Below are 16,776 nucleotides of genomic sequence, written 5' to 3' on the forward strand. Positions count from 1 at the left end.
GTTGCTACATCCGTTTCAGAAACAAATGTTAAACGGCTGCTTTTATCTGCAGAGTCTAATTACAAACATCAACTTCTGTTAATGCAAAGTTTATTCCTTTACTATTCATCTTAAAGACACTTCAGCTGAACAGTAAACCTTCCCTGGACCATACACCTTGACAGGATTCCTCAGGAGATTACAGTCAGATACTTTAGGAAATGATATCAATTTGTGGATGTATTCTTTACACCCCCATCACTGGGTTAGTTAACTCATTAGGTGTAGAGGAACATGGCAGTGTTCACAGCATGCACCTTAAACCAGTCTAACCAATGTCTGGCACTGATATGCCCAAGGCTGCCGCACTGCACCACCGGCACAAGAACAAACTTGTACTGCACTCCCACCTACCTTTCAAGATTCTACTCACTTGCCAAAAGAAAAAATAATAATGTCTGATGAAACCGGATGTTTAAACCTATATGAACATAAAAATGAAATCTCTGTGTAGCATGTGTGTGCATACTATATTAATATTTCTTTAAATGGCCATATCTTGTACTATGGATCCATGTCATCATGTGATTGTCACTCTACAAGTCCTACCAATTAAAGTCTTGGATGTGAACATTAGTTGAGACAGAAGTGCAGAAAATCCAAAGGAGATAGCCAGATATCTAGATTCACTGCTGTTCAAGGTAGAAGAGTATACAGGCTATAAAGATACAATCTTCAAAGAGAACTTCTCATCTGCCTCAGCTACTAAGAACTACTTTCACATTCAAATTTTAATTGACACTGTGAACTACTTTATAATTCAACATGCAAAGAGAAGAAAAATGTCTGTATACATTCTGTAAATAATGTTCAGCTGGTTGTTGGGTTTTCCTAACAGCCTGCATTCCAATCAGTGTTAAAACTTTCGGATGGAGTCCCTTGTTAATCCTCCTGTCAGGATGGGCTATGGGATAATACTCCATCACTGCAGTACCACATGGTAATCCACACCTACAGATTAGTGTCAAACACATGATGCCTCACAAAGGTGAGGAGACAAGACCAAGTTGCTGGTGTGCAGATGTCATTCAAAGACAGTTTACAGAAAAAGGCCACTCTAAGTGGCCAGTCTTTGAAGAGTCAGTTTTAGGCAACTCTGGAAGTTTCTCGCTAAACATCTGGCAAGTGAAAGATGCACAAATGGATAAGCAATAAGCCAGGCAGACCTTGGTTACATTTTGCTCCGTCTTCTGAAAGGCATAAAAAGGATAGAAAAAAACACATGTAAATCTTTGGTCCTGTCCAAATAATATGTCTGCTGCCCCTACATGTTTATGCAGTGCAGTAGAGACTCTCCTTGATTAGAATAGTCCATGCAGAAGATAAGAAGTTCAACAGACCTATAAAATGTTTGATCTGGCTACAGCCTTAGGCATAATGACTAGTCTTCAAGGAGTCTCCTTCCATATGAAAGGTGTTCATGTGGATGGATGACACACCATGCCAGCAAATTAGTGATCCTTCTGATGGACAGTTACCAAGAGCAGCGATTTGCACTGTCACAAATTTCAAAATCAGCAGATCTTCCAGCTCAAATGAAAGATGGGTTAGTTTCTGCAAAACAAGTATAGATCACAGGGGAACACATTCTCTGAAAGAAGGTCTTGGGCAAAAAGAACCCCTTCAAAAAGGATTTTCAGACTCTGAAGACAGACTCTGCTCAGCATAAAAATTAGAAATGGCAACCACTAGCTCAGAGTCGAAACCTTAGACATGGGGTCTGAGAATGGATCCAAAGTTATGTTATATTGCACAATCCATATACATATTTCTTTCCTTTAATCAGTTATGCCTTCTGGGGAGAAGGTTTATGACAAGAATTTAGAATATACACGACTCTGTGTGGCAAATGGTGGAAGTGAGTGGAGCAGCCCAAGTCATCATTTTCAGACCTTTAAGGTCCCAGTGTACCTTTAGTCACTCCCACAAAACCAGCAGGCACGTACAGCTGATTCAACGGGAAAAATACCAAACCAAATTCTTCACAGGTTCATAAGTTAGTACTAAGTTAACTGCCCTAGTGAGCCATTTTAAGCCTAGCCAATTATCCTTTGTGAGACTCAAACCCTGCACCTTATGTCTGTAAGGCAAACACCTTAACCATTAAGCCACCACCACAGGGATGTTTGAAACAAAATTTAATACATACAATTCAGACCGTTTTCGGCATATAGGCTTCATCAGTGATAGCCATACAAACAGTTGCTTTAACTACTCCCAAAAACAAAATCATTTCCTATGACATCACTTTCCCCTTGAAACAAGAATATCCTTTTAATTATATCCACTTACGTTACATTTTATCATTGAGACCTGGTGCAAAGAGTCCCCCCAATTTTATAATCCATCTCTTTTCTTTATATGTCAAAATAGAGTGTATTCTTGCTAGTGAATTGTTTAGTCTTATACATATGTTGCTGCCTTTTACATAAGGCAAACTTCAAGATCATTTTGTTGTAGGATGTCTGAACACCTTAGTGACACACACAACAAAAGTTGTACTAATGCACTATATAGACATAGTCAACTCCATACGTCTGCCAGATTTACTTTCATGGTGATTGATAAAATTATGGGGAATAGAGAATAGATTTAAAACAGGATGAAACTCTATTTTGACATATAAATAAAAAAAGAGATGGATTATAAAATTGGGGGGACTCTTTGCACCAGGTTTCAATGATAAAATGTAACACAAGTGGATACAATTAAAGGGATATTCTTGTTTCGGGGGGGGGGGGAGTGATGTCATAGGAAATTTAGCTTTGGGGGGTATTTAAGGCAACTGTTTGTTTGAATGGCTATTACCGACGAAGGCTATATGCCGAAACCGGTCTGAATTGTATGTATGTATTAAATTTTGTTTCGAGCATCCCGGTGGTGTTGGCGTTCTTTCAAAAGAATCCAGTGTACCTTCCCACATAGGTAAGACAACAGATTATTCTGCTAAAGGAAACTAGATTTGAGGTTCCACCTGAAATATGCGCAACAGCAAGATCTAAATCTGTCTTGGATAATACTCAAGCCCTAAACACTGGTCCAAGGAACCTGGTCCTCTGAATAAATCTCATCAAAGAAAGAAGGGATAAAGCAACTCCTGAGGCCATGAGCAATGCGTTTCTGCCCCGATTATAGGGTGAACTGATGAAGTAGAAAAATCTTGTAACACTTTGGCATTCACGGGAGATAAAGAGATCACAGACTAGAAACCTACACTTAAACAATGACCTGACAATGGCCAAGCTGAGCAACCACTTGTACAGCATCAACAGACAATGGCCAAATCTGTCCTCAGCAGGGATGGCTAAACCAGAAATGTGTGTAGCAACTAAGAGAATAGTTGAGATTACTTATTCTCACACTCTCACTGCTTCCTAATCAGTGGGTAGGACCTTGCTCTAGACAGTTTGTTCATCCAGACAACAGCCATACTGTTTGAACATCCAGAACTCCAGGCAACAGGATGCCTTGAAGTACCTGGAGGATCAGCAAGTTCAGCCTCATCTTCAAAATAATGCTGTCCAAGGATGACACATCCCTCAGACCATCTGCACTTTGAAAAATGCCCACCTCCACTCAAAGGCAGAGGCATCGAATAGAGAAGCTAGCTGGAAAGTGGCAATTCAGTAAATGCTCTTCAAAGTTGCTCAGCTCTAACTGTCAAAGCAGACTGTTGTGACAAGCCCTAGAAATCATGAGCAACTGCTTCCAGGAATCCCCGTGCTGGGACAGTACAGTTGCGTATACTTACCATAAATGCAGATGTTAAGGGTATCTTCACTGCTGCAGTAATAACACTTGAAATTTCTTGTCTTGTAAGCCCTCAGCCTTCTTAAATAGCAGAGATTCTCCTCCGTCAGGTCCGATGGACTCCCTTCCTCTCCAACTACACATCAGGAAATAAAGGACAATCACCCGGTTCCATTGCTTCAGGTCTGTCTCAATTCCTGACAGAAGCCCTACTCTCCATGCCACTGAGAGGAAGCATGACCTACCTATAGTATTCCCCAATTGGGAGAGATCACACAGTCCCGGAGGGAATCAGCTGGACATAGGGGAGGGATCCTAAGAGGGGAAGAAGGACCTACTTCAATCCATAGAGAGGTACAGAGGGATTGGTGGGAAGGAATGGTTACTGCAACAGCAACGATATTCCTAACACCTACATTTATAGTAAGCATACACAATTGTACCATGTTTCTCACATGCCTCACTGTAGAAGTAATAACACCTGAGAGGATTCCCAAAGCTATAGAAAGCAACAGGTTGGCAGAAACTACTTTAAGGTGGGGGAATATATCCTTGCAGGACTGCTGAGGTGATGCCAGCTCTAGCCATAGAAGCTAAGGACAGACTGCAGTGCTTTGGAGAAAGTATGTACTAAGGAACAAGTGGTTGCCTGAAGACTAGGCTAGGTGGACACTCCCCCTGGAGAAATCAGTGGTAACTGTGGTGGCTCTGGCAGAATGTGTCATGATGTACTCAAGCACACTCTTCAGATCCACTTAGAAATGGTTTTGTTTGCTGACAACTTTCCCTTGTTTGTTACTTCCCAAGGTCAGATTTCCTGAAACTTTTAGTTTTCTGCAAACAAAACTGGAGCTGGCTGTACACATCCAGGGAATGAAGGGATCTTTCCCCTTTGTTCAGTGGATTAGAGAAGATGAAGACAGCTGGAAGGTGTAGAGAGACTGCCTTGACCAATTTTGGCATAAAGGAGGGGTTTCTTGAAGCTCAGAAATCCTTCTGGATGATGTGAGAGCTACTAAGGTGGCAGTTTTCCAGGTGGTACATTTGATGTCCAATGAGGCTACAGGCTCAAAGTGAGGTAAGTTTTCCAGCACAAAAATTTAGATACCAGGATGGGAAAGGGAACCTCCTAGGTGGCCTTAAGTGAATATCACCATTGAAGAACTGCTTCACCATGGGTTAAGAAAACACGGAAGGGTGCAGAGGCAGGCAGAAATTGCAAAGGCATGGATTTTAATAGAAAATTAAGAGTCCTTAGGAGACAAGTTACATCAGGTAAAATAAAACAAGCACAACATTTGCTTATAAAGGCTGCTGCCCCTTGGATTCGCACCAGTGAGAGAATCTTATCCATTTTGAGATGTAGGACTTCCTGGTACGGGGTCTCCTGGCCTCTCTGAAAATAAGTAAGCTGTTTTTGTTAAAGAGATGGCTGGACAGGATGAGAATTACATCATCCACCCTGCCAGCTTTCAGTGTGGTTAAGCTGAGGTGTATGGTGGTTCCTTTGTACTGTGACAGATCATCAACCACCCATGGGAGCAGTTATGATCTTTCCCCGGCCTTGCTAAGAACCATGGGGAACCAGTGCCATGCGAGCCAGAAGGGTGCTACTACAATAATCCTCAGCCCATCCATCCTGACCTTCAGAAGTACCCTGGGGTTTGAGGAGTATGGGTGGGAAGGTGTACAAAAACAGATTTGTAGGAGGAAGGAGAAAGCATCTGTCCTCCAGGAACGGTTATTTGCGGTCCTTGAGGAAGACTTGCTGATCTGTCAGTTTTCTTTTAAAGCAAGGAATTCCATCTCTGGCACACCCACTGGTCCATGAGTTTTTTGCAGATGGACTTCTTCAGCATTTGTTTGTCAGGTCTGTCACTGACCTGGTGAAGTGGTCTACCAGTTCACAGTCCACCCCTGGGAGGTACTGAACCAGCACATTTAGTCCCATCTCCTCTGCCATCCCTCAAAGTTTCATGGACAATCGATATGGAGGAAAGAGTGGGTACCCCCCATTTGTTCATACTTCTGTCACTATCAAAATGCCTGGTGTCCACTTTTCTCAGAATGCCATAAGGCCTCTGCAATCTGCTAGCATTTCCATCACGTCACTATGATGTTTTATGAAAGAGCTGTTGCACCTTACTTGTATTCTCATATCATCTGAGTGGACACCTCAGGTCAGGTCTAAGGCATCTGTGGTGATTACATGGTGCCCTGCCTGTAAGGTGAAGGGAACTTCTCTGCTTTGTTTGCATGACTACTACCCTAACAGTCCTTTCATGATGCAAGGAAGAAGTGCGATCTTAAAAGTTTGCGATGCTAGTGCCAATGTCACATTTTCAGAAAGCAAAGCATATTTCTTGTCTGTGTAGTTTTGCTAAGATATCATTAGGATGCAGGAGGCAGTAAGAGTTCATGACTTTAACAGATTCCTCCAGAATCAACTTTCTGAACTGGTGCATCGGGGAGAGAACTGTCTCCTGAGGGAGGAAGATAAAAAGAAGTTATGTCCTTACCATAACGTTCCATGTGGAGTGTTCATCTCGCCTTTGTTCTTACACATGGGTGTCGGAGCCGATCCTCGGCTCAGAGTCGGCCGCTTAGCAAAGCTTTGCATCCAGAAGAAGCACGAGACCAACCTACCTCCCACAATTCCCTCTGCCTTTACCTCAGATCTAGTTTGCAAAAAACGATACCAGATCCAGCAATAACAAAGTAAAACCTACGTATACAGAAGGAACGTAACTAGCTCAAGACAGTAGAACAACAAAGAGACCACTAGTGGGAGACAAACAGGCCAGACTTCTAAACCGAATGTTCTTCCAGACCTGAGGGTGGGAGGGTGGGAAATGTAAGAACAAAGGCGAGATGAACACTCCACATGGAACGTTATGGTAAGGACATAATTTCTTTATGTGAGAGTGTTCGATCTCGCCATTTGTTCTTACACATGGGTAGCGTCCCTAGCTCCGTTACCCCGAGTGACTCACGGAAGAACGTTCCTGAGCACAGTGGAACCAAAAGATGCTCTGTCCCTGGAAGTCTTGTCCACTTTATAATGAGTGATGAACGTATGTGGTTTAGATCAAGTGGCTGCCGCACAAACAGTGTCCAAAGGCAGACGAGCCGCATGAGCCAAAGATGTAGAAACTGACCTAGTAGAATGTCCCTTTGGTTTGGTGGGCAAACTCTGATTAGAAGCAGAATAAACTAAGGTAATACAATCAGTCAGCCATTTGGAAAGAGTACGCTTCGTCACTGCCATGCCCTTTTTGTTGTCTGCAAAGGCTATAAAAAGTTGGTCTGCTTTTCTATGGTCTTTAGTTCTATCTAGGTAGAATCTGAGTTGTCTATGAACATCCAACTTGTGTAACATATATTCCAGCTTATTGGAGTGGTTTTTGAAAAATTTGGGAAGCTCAATGGACTGATTAATGTTATTAACTGAACAAACCTTAGGGAGGAACGAAGGGTTGGTGAGTAATGATACCCTGTCCGGGTGAAAAATTAAATATGGCTGCTTAATGGAAAGAGCCTGAAGTTCTGATACTCGTCTGGCTGAAGTGATAGCTACTAGGAAAAGAGTTTTCCAGGACAAGAACTTTAAGGAACAGGAAGAAGCTGGTTCAAAATGTGGTAACATTAGTTGGGATAAGAGCAGATTTAGATTCCAAGGAGCTGTAGGAAACCTAACTGCTGGTCTAAGATGAAAGGACCCTTTCAAGAAGGCTTTACAAAGCCTATGAACCATAATGGGCGCTCCGTTCTCTCCTACATGGAAGTTCGAAATTGCAGCCAATTGAACTTTTAGAGTAGCAGTAGAGGCTCCTTGATGAAACAGTATGGACAGGAACTCCAAAATCTTGTTTAAAGGGGCTATTAAGGGATCTAAATTTTGTTTAGTCGCCCAGTAAACGAAACGTTTCCACTTACCGGTGTAAATTTTAGTAGTGGAAGCCTTATGAGAGGCTACCAGAATGTCCTGAACCGCTGGAGAGAGAAGATCAGACCTGGCTAAGTAGGGAAGCGAAGCAGCCAAGCTGCTAACTTGAGGGACAGAAGTGACGGGTGGGGAGCTCCTGACGAATGAGTCAGTAGATCTGGCACCGGGTCCAGAAACCAGGGCTCCCGCATTTGGTGAGCTTGAAGAAAGGGGAACCAAATCTGTCGAGGCCAGAATGGGGCAATGAGAATTATAGTCCTTTCCTGGTCCTTGGCTTTCTGAAGAAATCTCGGTATCAGAGGTACAGGGGGGGAAAGCGTACAGGAGACCCGGGGGCCAACCGTGAATCAGAGCGTCCCTGGGGACATCCCCTGGAGGGGGAAGAAGGGCAAAGTAGCTTCTGCATTTGGTGTTCATTGGAGACGCAAACAGATCACAGCAAGGCTGGCCCCACTTGCGGAAGATCCTTTCCGCCACTATCTGGTTGAGGGACCACTCGTGAGGTAACAGGATAGCTCTGCTCAACCTGTCCGCTATGACGCTGGATAACCCCGGGATGTGCGTTGCTATTAGAAAGCGACCCGTGGATTCTGCCCATTGCCAAATTCTCATGGCCTCTCTGCACAACTGATAAGATTTGGTTCCTCCTTGTTTGTTTATGTACCAGACTACAGACATGTTGTCCGTCTGAACTGCAATGGTCCCTAGAGGTAGAAGGGGGGAGAAGTGTAGCAACGCTAGAAACACTGCCCTCATCTCTAGAACATTGATGTGCAGGTTGTACTCTAAACTGGTCCATTCGCCTTGGACTGTCTGTCCCTGAAAAATGCCCCCCCACCCTATCAGGGAAGCGTCCGTAGTCACTGTGGCTGTAGGTGTGGGTAACACAAACGGTCGGCCGCTGGTGAAATTGTGATTCTGTAACCACCAAAACAGGTGTGCTTTGCAGGTGTTCGTAATGTGAATCTCATGTGTCAGTGGTAACTGTTGGAACAACCACTGTGCGAACAGCAGCCATTGGAGAACTCTCATGTGTAGCCTCCCCATGGGAACTGCAATGAGGGAAGCTGACATGAGTCCCAAGACTTTCAAGACTAGTTTGGCTGGGGACTTTTTGGACAATAGTAGGAGAGATACGTGTTCTTGCAGGGAAGCTATTCTTGCGGAGGGAAGTTTTAGGAGCAAAGAACGGGTATCTAGCTCTGCCCCTATAAATGAAATATGCTGCGAGGGCTGTAATGCAGATTTTTCGAAATTTATCGAAATCCCTAGCTGAGCACAAAGGCTGAGAGTGTAGTCCCTGGCCTGTATCAGTTGACGCTCGGTGGTGGCAGAAAGGAGCCAGTGGTCCAGATACGGAAACACCCGGAATCCTAGACGTCTCAAGTGAGACGCTACCACTGCCATGCATTTGGTGAAAACCCTGGGGGCTGAGGTTAAACCAAAGGGCAGGGCCCGAAACTGAAAGTGGCTGGCTCCCAGCCGGAAGCGCAGGTGATCTCTGGACGCTCTGGCCATTTTGATGTGGTAGTAGGCGTCCCTGAGATCTATTGAGCACATCCAGTCGTCCTTCTGTAAGAACGGAAGGATCGATTGAAGCGTGACCATCCGGAACTTTTCTTTCTTGACATACGTATTGAGATTGCTTAGGTCCAAAATTGGCCTCCAGTCCCCTGTCTTCTTTGGAACTAAAAAGAACCTTGAGTAAGTTCCGGATCCTGCTTGGTCCGCCGGGACTGGTTGGATGACTCTTTTTTTCTAGCAGCTTTGAGATTTCTGTAGCTGCAGGTTCTCGCAGATGGGGTGGAACATCTGGGAATCTTTTTTGTGGTAACGGGGGACATAGAAAAGGAATTTTGTAACCTCTGGTAATAATGCTTTTTACCCATTTGTCTGATGTTTTTGCCAGGCCTGAGGGTATAAAGCCAAGCGTCCCCAGACTGCCTCCAGAGCAGGACAGTCGGGCCTCCTCTCAGGAGTGCTGGAAAGGCTTCCCAGGGATGGTATCCCTGTCGCCTTGGTTTTGCAGACCCCCCTCTGCCGCCAGGGCGGAGTCTTCCACCTCTGCCCCCCCCCCCTCCGATGTTAAGGATTCTTGTAGAGAGTCTAAGTGCCTCCTCTTGCACAATCTTTTCCTCGGGACGTCATCGGGGGGGGGGGGCATCCGATGAAGCCTCCGAAGAAGGGGCTCCCTCTGGGAGTGTGGTGCTCGACGCTTTTGTGTAGTCATGGGTGCAGAAGAAGACAACGGACCTTTATGGGAGGGAGAAGTTGCTTCTGCTGAAGTGGTTGTCTGAGAAGACCATACCTTCCTCATAAGGTCGAAGGCCCCTGGACCCCGAGCCGAGGAATCCCCCGGTAACGAAGAACGCGGAGGTATCTCCGACGCGGAAACCAAGGGTATCGACCCCGAGGACGGAGCCAAAGTGATCAGTGCCGAGGGGGAGAGTTGGCACCGAAACATCGGTTCGACTCTCTGTCCCGGAACCAAGGATAGATCGTCGGCTCTGCGAGTCCGGTAATGGTTCCGACGGAGTCGAGGTCAACTGTGCCGACCGAAAAAGGAACGGTTCCAGCACCAAGGGCTCCACTATCATCAGATCAATGTCTCCCGGCTCCGAAGGCTGAGTAGGCCTCGGAGGAGGATCAGATGGAGATAAAGGAAGGCCTTCGAGTCTTGACACCAATTGAGAGGAGACTGCAATGAGTTTGGACAGGGCCGTGTTCTCCATTAACTTCTGCACCACACGATCTACGTCGGTGTCGGAGAGGGGCCTGAAGACTGAGTCGAAGGAATCGAGGACGTTGCCGACCTCAACAGAGCAGGAGGTGGAAGCTCCGCCACCGGTTCCAAGACTCGAGGCTCGGTGACAGACAGAAGTTCGACACTCGGCCCCGAAGTCTGTGGAACCGGTGAACGAACCTTAAACGAAATACTCGGAGCCGATGACCTGGGCTCCGATGTCTTCGACTCCTTCGAGGATCTAGAAGCCTGGTCTGACTTGTCAAGAGCCTCCTGGAAGGCAGGCTTCAAAAGACCTCTGTCCATAAGCTTCCTGCGCCTATCTGTCATGACCCTTCCACTAAAGGAATGACCGATAGAACAGTCTTCCTGTAAGTGGAGAGGGCCAAGACAGTAGACACAGGAGCTATGGTTGTCGGTGACAGACATCTTCTGCCCACACTGACACCTCTTAAATCCTGACTTAGCTTTCTCAGACATTCTGTGAGAAAAAGTAAGTACACTAACACAAACACTGTCAAATTAGGTTATCAAGTAACTAGCAATAAAATTGCAGGTATCAAATCCAAGTTTAGCAGTAGTGGGGTAGGCCCTAAGGTAAACCTAAACTATATATATGTATATATACTATATATAATAGAAAAAGGATGACCAGACCACACACACACAAAATATCAGAGTCAAGAATCCTAAAACTTTTGAAGAAAAAGTTCAAGAAAAATTATCTTCTCTCCCAGTTGGTCTGAGCTGTGTAGAACGATGCGATCGGTTGCAGTGGCAAACTAGATCGGAGGTAAAGGCAGAGGGAATTGTGGGAGGTAGGTTGGTCTCAAGCTTCTTCTGGATGCAAAACTTTGTTAAGCGGCCGACTCGGAGCCGAGGATCAGCTCCGACACCCATGTGTAAGAACAAACGGCGAGATTGAACACACTCACATTTTGTCTTTTGAATCCAACAGAACCCCTAAGAACACTAGTCTGGCAAGAGTTTGGAGGTTGGACTTTTTGAAATTGAGAGATAATCCAAAGTTGGATACTCAGAGTGGAGTTTAGCTCCTCTACAGTGTTGGTCTGTATAAGGCAGTCACTCAAATAAGAGTAAATATGCACACTCTTGGTCCTGCAAAAAGCAATTACTGGAGCAAGACATCTGGTGAAGACTCTAGGAGCAGTAGACATGTCAAAAGGCAATGCACAGAACTGGTAGTGGGTCCCACATGCCTTGAAATGAAGATATCTCCTCTGCTCTTTTGTTATGCAGACTTGGTGATAAGTATTCTTTAAGTTCAAGGTTACCACGAGGGCCCAAGAAGAGATCATGGGAAGAAATAAAGGACAATCACCCAGCTCCATTGCTTCAGCGAGTGAGCATTCTGAAGTTAGGGACCACCAGGAATTTGTTTAACCACAGAAAGCCTAAAATGGGTCTACAGGACCTTTTTTTTTTTTTGGGACCAGAAGCAGTCTGGAATAAAAACCTGTAACCAACTACTGTGAGTATACTGGTTCTATAGATCTTTGTGCTAGAAGGTCTTTGATCTTAGCCTGTGCCTCTGAGTTCTCCCTTTGGAATAGGAGGAATGTTGGAGAACCTTGGTAAGAAAGCAAACTGTATTCTGTACCAGTTTCCTGATGACTTCAAGGACCGAACAGTCTTAAGCGATGGACTGCTATTGAGTTAGATGGATAATCTGTCCTCTAGCTTTCTGAAGGTGGATGGGTTGGGGTAGGACTTTGTGGGAAGGGGACATGGAGGTGCTTTACTGAGTCATACCTGCTCCCTGCTGGACCTCTGGGTTGGGACACACTAGACATAGCTCTGTGGTTGACTTGCCATCCTCTTCTTCTGGTCTTTGGGTTTAACTGGGAAGCAGGAAAGGACTAGGACTTGGGTAATTTCTACAGAATCTCTCAGAAAGTCAATTTGTATAGTCTTGTTTTCTCCTCCATTCTTTTAAAAGCACTTTGAGCCTTGGGTCCAGAGAGGAAATTCTTGTCTAAGGGGGCATCAAGGATTCTAGCTTTGGCATGGTCAGGCAAAGACTGCTCTCTATGCCAAGCATGTCACCTGATGACTGAACCTGAGGCAGCTGCCTTGCTTAATGCTTCTAAAGTATCAAAGCACTAGTATAACAGTGTAAAGTGTGTTTACCAACCTGGAAACTGGTTTAACAGCTTTATTTGGACAGTTTTGTCCTCCATCCCTTCCAGCGTCTCTTTCATTTGATCCAGGAGGAATTCTAGGAATTTAATCATATGGAAATGGCAATTTAAAGCTGCCATTGCCAAGGTAGCTGTGGTATAAACCTTTTTCCCCAAACCTGTTGAGTATTATACCCTCCTTCTCAATGGTCAAAGGATTCTTAGAGGTGCTGCCATTGGTTTCCTTGGACCCTAAAGAGACCACCTCAGGGTCTTCCATTGTATACCTATAAAGATGTTTATGACAATACAAGACATTGTAAAAACATCCAGATTTCCTGGCGGCATGAGGCTGGGAGTCGGTCAGACCACAGGAATGTGCCCCAAATGGCATCATCCAGCATCTCTAGGACTAGAGAACTACTAGGGGTTTATGTTGGGGAAGGTAAAGAAACTCTGACCCTTTATTTGATTAAAAGGTAGCCTGAACAACTTCTGTAAGGTCTCTTAAAATGAAATTCCTCAGGTGGTAAACCTGGCAAGGGTGTCATCCAATCCTGAAGAAAGCTGGTGCAAGTATGCCAGCTCATCCCCATCTAAGTAATAGGAAAGAAAAGACTCCAGAAGTGAAAGATCCCTCTTTTTTTTTCGTTCTTTTGGCAGAAATTCCTTGGGCAGGGATCCTTAATGGTCCAGTTACCTGGATCTTATGAAAAACAGGAGATCCTCAGCTAACCTGTGAGTTGGCCTTTGAGGATGGCTGGGGCAAGCTTATACTGGCCTTCTTTTATATAGCCTCATGTTTAGTCTGGGGGTGTGTTATTGGTTGGGTCAGAGCAGGCTGCAGGCAACCATGCCCTGAATCTGGTTCTTACTTCTCCTCTCTGCTGCCTCAGGGGATTCTGCCCTCCCCCTTCAAACATCTTGAACAGGAGTCAGAAGCAGATGCCTACCTAGCATTTTCAGACCATTCCTTCTGCCTAGCTAACTCAGTCCGATTGGATGCAAAGGGAGGCCAATGATATGACAGCCTCCAGAGGAATCTCACCAGACCTTATTACAAGGGAGAGTCTGAGTTTTGCTTCTACTGGCAGGGGCTGAGCACGTAACCATGCAAACCTCTGTTCACGTAATCTGCAGCGGCTGCCCTGGAAGAGGCTTCCACTGCATCATAGCTACAATTTAGATTCCTCAGGGGAGGGAAAAGGTTTTATTCAATTTGCTGAGGATAGATGGTTAAGGAGTTAGTCGTCCAAGTCTAATCATTCAGAGCTTTAAGGGCCAGAGTGGAAGAATTGTAAAGCTTTCTCCCCTAGTCTGTCCTCTGCCCTGTTGTCTTTATCAAAAGGAAGGGCATTCATAGCAAGAAGTACTTTGCAGGGTTTATCTGTTGAACTGAAAAATACATATGGGGCTGCCACAGGGTTTTTGTACAGAAATTTTAAGTCCTTGGGTGCTCTGCAAAACCTCTAAGGCCTTTTTGTTGCAGGTGGCTGGGAGCCTGGTGCAAGAAAGTGGATGCAAAAACATCAAGAAATGCTTCCAGAATACAAGGTACAGAAGCAGGAGCAGGGTTATCCACTTCTAAGAGTTTATAGCATCTCTGCTTAACTTCAGAAATCTATTTAGAAGCCTATTCAAAATGCTTCACTATATTAACAATGGTTTCCCCAAATGAAGATTCCACAACACAGGAATCAGGAGAAAAGGGAATCATAATCAAATGCCACTTGACCTGAAGAATAGGTTTGAAATGAATAGGAAAAAGTGTTCAGAGTCCAATTCATTGTCTTCATCATCAGAAGTGTCTGTCCATTTTGTGGAGTTGAAGAGAAACCGTTGTAGTACCCATATCTCCTAACAAACAAGTATGGCGTCAGTATGCATAAGCCAAACACCGTTCTCCTAAGAGACCTCAGCTATCCAAACATGAACTGGGAGACTTGTACAAACATGTATGCCCAGAAATTTGTGGACTTCATAAATACAGAAGCAGTGGACCACTCAGTCCACCCCCCTACAAGACATAAAAATCTTGGATTTGGTCCTCACTAATTTGAGACATCTCTGCTTCCAACCTATTGTAACCTCCTCTCAGGTCAAATTGGACCACTAGTCAGTCACATCCATCTTAAGAATGAAGCCAAATGTACCCTCCAATTCTTCAGTATTCAGAGACTATGCAAAAGCTAATCTACTAACGCTGAGTGATGACCTGATTAAATGCAAAAGCACAAACCACCTCAACAATCCCACTGCTTCTGAAGAATCCTTTACTGCCAAGTTCTATGCACACGTGGTAGAAAAGGTGAAGTCTCCTAGGAGAATGGTGCTTGGCTTATACATACTGACTCCATACTTATTAGGTAGGAGGTACAGACGAAGGAGAACACAGAAGGGGTCCTGTAGTTATCTACAATGTGATAAGGTTTTTTTTTGTTACAACAAGCCAGATGCAGAGGAGTTTGTGGATGGTTGGATGGATGGCTGGATCTTGTCTAAAAGTGAAATGTTTTTGCAAAAAGATAGTGATTACTTTTAATGTGGTGGACTTGTATGAGTGACAGGTACGAAGCCCTCCACTGTTGGAATGCTTTCACTGGTTTTGAACCAGGTCTGTGCGACAATGCATGTATCTATGTTTTTCAGGGTAAGTAGTGCTTGCAGATTATAGCATTTGTTTCTGTTAAGTCTCCTAGCACTTAGCAGCAATACCTTAACACTGTCCTGATTCAGTTTAGTTACGCTGGAAGTTTAAGACGCCTGACTTTGCCCGCAAAAGGCACAAGACGGCTGGACAAGTTTTTAGCCAATATATGGAAGCCTTGGGGGAGTGCGCAAGCCATCACTAGCAAAGAAGTTTTGGACAGTGTAACATCACTGTCCAAGCTATTGTACATTGTACCCTATTAGAAGGGGACCAGAATCTAAGCCAATTGTAAGAATCATTAATCTTTTGATCATACTGTATCACCACTCTTGAGGATGGCAGAATACTGCTTGAGGTTATGTTCACACTTGCCAAAACACATTCTGAAAGCTCCATTATGTCTCTTTTCATGAAGTCCATAGAGGTACAGCTCATGTCACTTACACCCACATGTACAATGAGTGTATCATGTGTGCACTTGTGGTGTAGGGACCTGAGTACATGTGTGAAGTGGTGAATCCTTGCAACAGACTGTGACCCTCTCTTTGCACAGCCTGTTGACTGGTGCTTTAGCGAGTCTCATTATGCAGTCTCCTATGATGAGAATATTAGTATGCATGGTGGTTTGCCTTATGGCTTTTGGACTAAAACACAGACATATACTTCATAAATACTGCCTGTAATTTGGGATTGTGAGGCTGCCTCTTCGGTTACATTTTATGAGGCCTCTGTGATTTATGTAGGTTACTTCTAGGAGCTTCAGCATATGTACACCTACTTGTTTGGTCAGATATGTTTGAGATTGGTTCAAGGATTTGTTCTGCAGTGCTGACAACATTGTTATTTGTAGTGGCTTTGTGTGAGAGCTTATAACTGCATCACTCACACACTGCGGCAGATTGTCAATGAACATGAGACAATTGCTACATTGTCTCAGGATGCCCATTTCGGTCAAGCTGGCCATAGACACTGCTGAGAAGTGCAGACCCATAGCTCCATTTGCTTACTGCTCTGGGCTGAAGGAGGAATACTGCCTAAGAGATTAGGAGTTACTTAACTGAAGTGGTGCTATCTGTCCAAGACTAACAATAAATGTCTACACACTAACAGGAACAAGCAACCTCGTGGAACTGACTTAAGTACACTCAGAATTTCTGGAGTAGATTATACAGAGAAAGTTATGGTTCTCAGTGCCTGCGATATGCAGTGTATAAACAAATACAAGGAACTTAAGACAGCAGACAAATATATAATATTTCAAATAAGCCCACTGGTCAATAGCAAAAGAGCACAATTTAAGACTACAAGTAATCAAAGGCCCAGAAATAGTTTAGTTCTTCCTCTGCTCTTACTACACCTTAAACAAAAGCAATTCTGACTCGGATCCCAATAAATGCATATACTACAAAAAGGATATTAAAGGAGTCTAATGAAGTGAATTTGTACATTGTAGCTATATAATAGAAACTACATTGAGCAGATTTTAAAAGAAATATGGAATAAAGGA

General features: G+C 44.3%; 1 protein-coding gene across 1 annotated transcript in view; it reads right to left on the reverse strand.

The window, feature by feature from the left end:
- The window catches only part of MIB1 (MIB E3 ubiquitin protein ligase 1), a 1,882,202-nt gene that overhangs the window by 1,788,534 nt on the left and 76,892 nt on the right, over nucleotides 1-16,776 (reverse strand). The gene's annotated exons all lie outside the window — the stretch shown is intronic.

This window comes from Protopterus annectens, chromosome 3.part0 (genome assembly GCF_019279795.1).
Source record: "Protopterus annectens isolate FY-2018-M chromosome 3.part0, PAN1.0, whole genome shotgun sequence".
NCBI lineage: Eukaryota > Metazoa > Chordata > Ceratodontiformes > Protopteridae > Protopterus > Protopterus annectens.